Source organism: Tursiops truncatus, chromosome 9 (assembly GCF_011762595.2).
Source record: "Tursiops truncatus isolate mTurTru1 chromosome 9, mTurTru1.mat.Y, whole genome shotgun sequence".
NCBI lineage: Eukaryota > Metazoa > Chordata > Mammalia > Artiodactyla > Delphinidae > Tursiops > Tursiops truncatus.
Genome location: NC_047042.1, coordinates 17,124,858 through 17,130,857, shown reverse-complemented (window position 1 = coordinate 17,130,857; position 6,000 = coordinate 17,124,858). Strand labels below are relative to the sequence as shown.

The following is a 6,000-nucleotide window of genomic DNA, read 5'->3' as shown; positions in this document are numbered from 1 at the left end:
CCTCTCACTGTTGTGGCCTCTCCCGTGGTGGAGCACAGGCTCCGGCCGCGCAGGCTTAGCGGCCATGGCTCACGGGCCTAGCCGCTCCGCGGCATGTGGGATCTTCCCGGACCGGGGCACGAACCCGTGTCCCCTGCATCGGCAGGCGGACTCTCAACCACTGCGCTACCAGGGAAGCCCTGTAGATTTTTTGATGGCCATTCTGACTGATGTGAGGTGATACCTCATAGTAGTTTCGATTTGCAGTTCTCTAATAATTAGTGATGTCGAGCATCTTTTCATGTGCCTCTTGGCCATCTGTATGTCTTCTTTGGAGCAATGTCTGTTTAGATTTTCTGCCGATTTTTTGATTTGATTTTTTTTTTTTTGATATTGAGTACATGAGCTGTTTGTATATTTTGGAGATTAATCCCTTGTCAGTAGCTTCGTTTGCAGATATTTCTCCCATTCTGTGGGTTGTCTTGTTATTTTGTTTATGGCTTCCTTTGCTGTGCAAAAGCTTTGAAGTTTAATTAGGTCCCATTTGTTTATTTTTGTTATTTGCATTAGGAGGTGGATCAAAAAAGATGTTGCTGTGATTTATGTCAGAGAGTGTTCTGCCTATGTTTTCCTCGTAGAGTTTTATAGTATCAGGTCTTACATTTAGGTCTTTAATCCATTCTGAGTTTATTTTTGTGTATAGTGTTAGAGAATGTTCTAATTTCATTCTTTTACATGTAGCTGTTCAGTTTTCCCCGGACCACTTATTGAAGAGACTGTCTTTTCTCCATTGTATATTCTTGCCTCTTTTGTCATAGGTTAGGTGAACACAGATGTGTGGGTTTATCTGTGGACTTTCTATCCTGTTCCACTGATATATATTTCTGTTTTTGTGCCAGTACCATACTGTTTTGATGACTGTAGCTTTGTCATATAGTCTGAAGTCAGGGAGCCTGAGGACTTTGGATTTTGATTGGACAGTCATTTAAGCTCAGCATCTGGAAACTTAAACTTATGGACGTGAAGAAGCATAAGCTTAAAAAAATACCCATTAACCTTAACGTCAGACTCATATTTTCGTAATCTTTTTGAAGTGTTCCTTAGTAACTAATAGGTCTTATTTTGAAGAAATATATATATATATATATATATATATATATATGTATGTATAAAATTCAGCCACTCCTCTAGTTTCCGTTCACTTTCTTTCTGCTAACTCCAAGTAAAACGAAATGAGAGAAGTTTTTAGAAATTTTATTTTTTTATTGAAGTATATTTGACATACAACATTCTATTAGTTTCAGGTATACAACATAATGATTCAACATTAAAGAAATATTTACAGCAGTTAAATATTTGTGGGATTATTTGGGTTGTGCGATTGGAATGGTGTGTGTGTGTGTATGTGTGTGTGTGTGTATAGTTTCCTTCTTGATGCCCCACTTTCCACCAATCATTGCCTTCACACTTGCAGACTCATATTTTTTTTAAAGGACCTCACCTACTTACTGATAGCAGGTGTAGGTTTTCTTGTTGAATGCTCCTGCCTACAAGATTTTAGTTTCTCAAGGACCAGGCCTAGGCCTCTATCCTGTTCCTCTTCCTCTGGCCTGGCTCGCCCAGCCTCAGGGTGCCCCCACCAGGTCCTGGAGGGTGTCCTGGGCAGATGAGAGCCTCTTGGCCCTGTGCCCCTTGATCCCTGCACTCTCATGGGCACCCCACATGGGGTCAGGGAGAAGGGGAGGCAGCTGGTCCAGGTTCGGGTAAGCATGGTGATGGGAACCCACATCGCAAGAGCCTTGAGTTCTCTGTACCAATCATTAGACTTTCAAAGTTGCATAAAGTATAAATCAGAGGCCCAAATGCGTACTAATGTCGATTCAGCACAATAAAGTAATCAATAAACAAAATAGTCTGAGAGGAACAGACTAACCTCAGAGCCTCTTCCCATGAATAAGTATTTGTGGGGACAAAGCATTTTTGGAGAAGTGAATCAGCTCATTTATTTGTAGAGACTTGGGGAATTGTCATAAGGGCCTGAAAGGGTAATGAACATAGGAAACTCTCAATGTTGGTATCATCATGAAAAAGCCTTTCATGGAAAGGAGAGAGACTAGCGCGAAATGTGTTTCCTCCCCTTAAACCATAGGTCCTTCTCCTTGCCATGCTTTCCTGCAGACAAGGAAGGCCTCTAGCAGAGAGAGTGAGAATAGAAAGGGAAAGGAGAAAATGGAGAGAGGACATGGGAGGTGGTAGTGAGGATGAAACCCCGAGAGGCAGTGAGTACTTCAAGCTGGACCATGAGTCATAGAGTGACACATAGGTCTGTGGGTCAGTTTCCTTTCTTTGCCCCCAGATCTTGGCATTATCTTGACTTTCATCTCTATGTTCTGCTTGTAGCATCTATATTCCAAAGGGCAAGGCCATTTTTAACATCTTCATAGCTCGTACATGCTTCCTGTTGGAAGGCAAACTCGTTAGAATACATCTACGTCCCAAATTAAATATAGTTTTTTGGTAAACATTTTTGACAGGATATTACGTTGAACCATAGGAAACTGCCATTTTTACAGACCCCCAGAGCAGTCACACATTAGCAATTTCATATTGTTCAGTCTAATAATTTTGTCTTTGATAGTATTTGGCTGTAAGTTCTGCCTTTAATTTACCATTATTTGGAATTCCCTGGTGGTCCAGTGGTTAGCACTTGGTGCTTTCACTGCAGTGGTCCTGGTTGGGGAACTAGGATCCTGCAAGCCAAAATAAATCAATAAATCATAATTTACCATTAGCTAAGATTTCTCTGCAACTACTACATAGAGGCTGGGAATTTACGTAAACTGAGAACTTGTAACCTACAGATTATTATTCGAGGTAATGACACTTTAGATGCTCATAATACGAAAGGGAATAATTAATGGAGTTGACTTAAGTGGCATCTGTAAACTGTCCTTTAAACGTTTATTAGCTAAAACCTCCTCGTTTTTATTTCGGGGCTGTGGCCGGTTGGCTTCTGGTGGCAGGCTCTGATGAGTGATTAGTGTGCGGGAGGTTTATTCGAGGAGATGCTGGGCTAGCACCCATGGGGGAGGGGAAGGAGCCACACTGGACAGAGGCTGGACTCAGCAGCCACATAGAGAGCTCGGAGCAAGGATGGTCCTCATGGTGTCCAGTTTGGGGTGCCGGTCGCTGGAGGCAGGCTGCCATCTGCCCTGGGAGGGGGCTGTCCAGAGAAAGCCAGCAGCTGAGGGCTTTAGTCAACGATGTTCCCAGTAGCTGGGGAAACAACCCTGTTGTCCTGACGTGGAGATCTAGTTAGGAAAACACAGCATCCACGACAGTGCCATTTTTTTTAAGGTCTTCTCGTAGCACCCTAGCACTGGGCCTGTGGGGCAGAGGGGTCAATGGCCTGTGTGAGAAGCTGATGGGGCTTGAGGCTTTTAGGGAGAGAAAGGCTTTCAAATAGACTTAAGAGGAAAAGGGAGGGTATTGGGTGAGACTTGCCCGCAGATGTCAAGGTGGAGGGAGCTCTGGGTAGGGTCCCGAGTCCTGCCTGTTGGATCCTCACTGGTCTTACCTGTGAATCAAGGGGGGCACAGACCTGATGAACCCCATCTCTTCCTCCAGCCTAGCACCGGGCAGCGCTCGGAGTCTCACCCCAGTGATCCCAAAGTAGAGCAAATCAGAGTCACTAACTGATTCAGATTTGAATTAGGCAGTTTGCGAATCTTTTCCTCGTTCCTTGTTCGCTCCTGGGGATTGGTGAGGCAGGGTCCAAGCCAGGCCATTTTACAGACAATCACATTGCTTTCTCCTTCGTCTGGCTCGGGACTCTGCACAGGCACATGTATGAATAGGACAGTCCGTTTCATTACTGAGCAGCAGGCAGCAGGTCACAGAAAGAAAAAGAAGAAAGAAAAATTGGAGAGGAGCCAAGAATTAGAAAACCAGCGGCTGAGTCGCACGCCCGCTGTGCTCACCTGGGCAGCACATGGAATAATACAGAGACAAGTAGTGTGGCCCGTGTGCAAGGATGACACAGCAACGCGGGAAACAGCCTGTATTTTTTCAGGGGTGATGAAAACGTTCTGGAGATGGATAGCAGTGAATGGTTGTACAATAATGAGAATGCCCTTAATGCCAGAGAACTGTGCACTTAAAATGGTTAAATGGTAAGTTTTAGGTTATGAATATTTTGCCACAATTTATTAAAAAAAGCCAGACATGGCCGTAAGGGATGGAGGGTTGGATAAAGATGTCATAAAGTAAAAGTCATGCAATTACACTGATGAAATCAATTACAGCCAAAAAATAGCAAATGTCACAACCCACATGCAGGCAGTGACGTGCACACCCCGGTATAAATACAAAGTAGTGGAAAGAGCCAACCTGGATATCAGCTGGGTTCAAAGCCTAACTCTGCCACTTCCTAGCTGTGTGACCTTGGACAAGACACCTAACTTCTCTGAGCCTATTTCTTATTTATAAAATCAAAATGATGACATTGGGGCATCCCTGGTGGCGCAGTGGTTAAGAATCTGCCTGCCAACGCACGGGACACGGGTTTGAGCCCTGGTCCAGGAAGATTCTACGTGTCGTAGAGCAGCTAAGTCTGTGCACCACAACTACTGAGCCTGCGCTCTAGAGCCCGCGAGCCACAACTACTGAAGCCCACATGCCACAACTACTGAAGCCTGTGTGCCTAGATCCTGTGCTCTGCAACAAGAGAAGCCACGGCAATGAGAAGCCCTCGCACTGCAACGAAGAGTAGCCCCCGCTCGCCGCAACTAGAGAAAGCCTGCGCACAACAACGAAGACCCAACGCAGCCAAAAAATAAATAAATAAACAAAATCTATTAAAAAAAAATTCAGGATGCCTGGGCTTTAGTCATGGTTCTGCCACTGTGAAAACATGGGCAAGTCACTCACCCTTCCTGGATTTTGATTTTCTTGTTGTGAAACAAGAGTTGTACTCAGTGACCTCTATGATTAGTTCCTGCTCTAACTTGCTTTTGAGCTTCATAATTTCAGAGCACTCCAGACCTTTACTGGAAAGTGTGTGTCCAGGAAAGGTGAAACTCAGAAGAGCCAGTTCTGTTAGTCTGCTAGGGAGACCATAACAAAAGTACCAGGAACTGGGTGGCTTGAACAATGGAAATTTACAGTTTCATAGTGCTGGAGGCTAGAAGTCCAAGATCAAGGTGTCTGCAGGGTTGGCTCCTGTGAGGGCTTTGAAGGAGAAGCTGTCTCACACCCCTCTCCTAGCTGCTCGTGGCTTGCCAGCAGTCCTTGGCGTTCTGTCTTCTCTGCCTTCATTTTCATGTGGCATTCTCCCTGTGTGTCTCTGTCTCTATGCCCACATTTCCCTTTTTATAAAGACACTGGTCATATTGGATTAGGCCCACCCTAATGACCTCATTTTAACTTGATTACCCTTGTAAAGACCTTATTTCCAAGTAAGGTCTCACGCTGAGGTACTAGGAGTTAGGATTTCAACATATCTTTTTTGGAGGACACAATTCCGCCAGCCCATAACAGCAATCACAATACGTGGTTAAATATTTCTGTATGGAAGGAATGAAGAAGTGGACTAAAAATAGGTTTTTGAATTTTTTCAATTAGGTGATACCTTTTTTTTTATTTCTCTGGAATATACCTGAAGTTGAGTTTGTCAGGTATTATCGGGTTTGAGATGCAGTGTCCTTTCAAATGGTTCCCTCTGAGGAAATTTTACGCGTTCCTTTTTTTTCTTCTCCTCCCTACTTGCTTGTTCCCCTCATTCTTTTGTGTCTCCAGCTCTCATTGCATTAATTCTTACTCCATTCTCCTTCCTCGCCCTACCTGGATCTCAGAAAATTAGGGAATATCTGTTCTTTATTCACCCTGCAGAGTAAAAACGCAGCCATCATTCTCACGGAATCATGACGTCTGCTTTCAAAGCCTCTCTTCTTCCTCCCTGCTTTTCCAGGGACTCAGAAACCTTGGGCCTGGAAGGGACCTGAGATGTTTTCTGAGCCCAGA

At 44.3% G+C, this 6,000-nt stretch overlaps 1 protein-coding gene and 1 pseudogene across 2 annotated transcripts in view; one reads left to right on the top strand and one right to left on the bottom strand.

Annotated features, from left to right (window-relative positions):
* Positions 1-1,217: 1,217 nt before the first annotated feature.
* NAMPT (nicotinamide phosphoribosyltransferase) overlaps positions 1,218-6,000 on the bottom strand; it is a 73,646-nt gene continuing 68,863 nt past the window's right edge. The window contains exons 17-20 of one of the 2 annotated variants that reach the window (XM_033862896.2): positions 3,676-3,853; positions 3,484-3,556; positions 2,649-2,729; positions 1,218-2,437 (exon numbers count right to left, since the gene is read on the bottom strand). The gene's annotated coding sequence lies outside the window, so the exon portion shown is untranslated. Of the gene's footprint in view, positions 2,438-2,648; positions 3,854-6,000 lie in introns of both variants that reach the window. The other variant, XM_019940600.3, reaches the window with a different exon arrangement.
* Positions 3,952-4,047, top strand: LOC117313713 (U6 spliceosomal RNA; annotated as a pseudogene).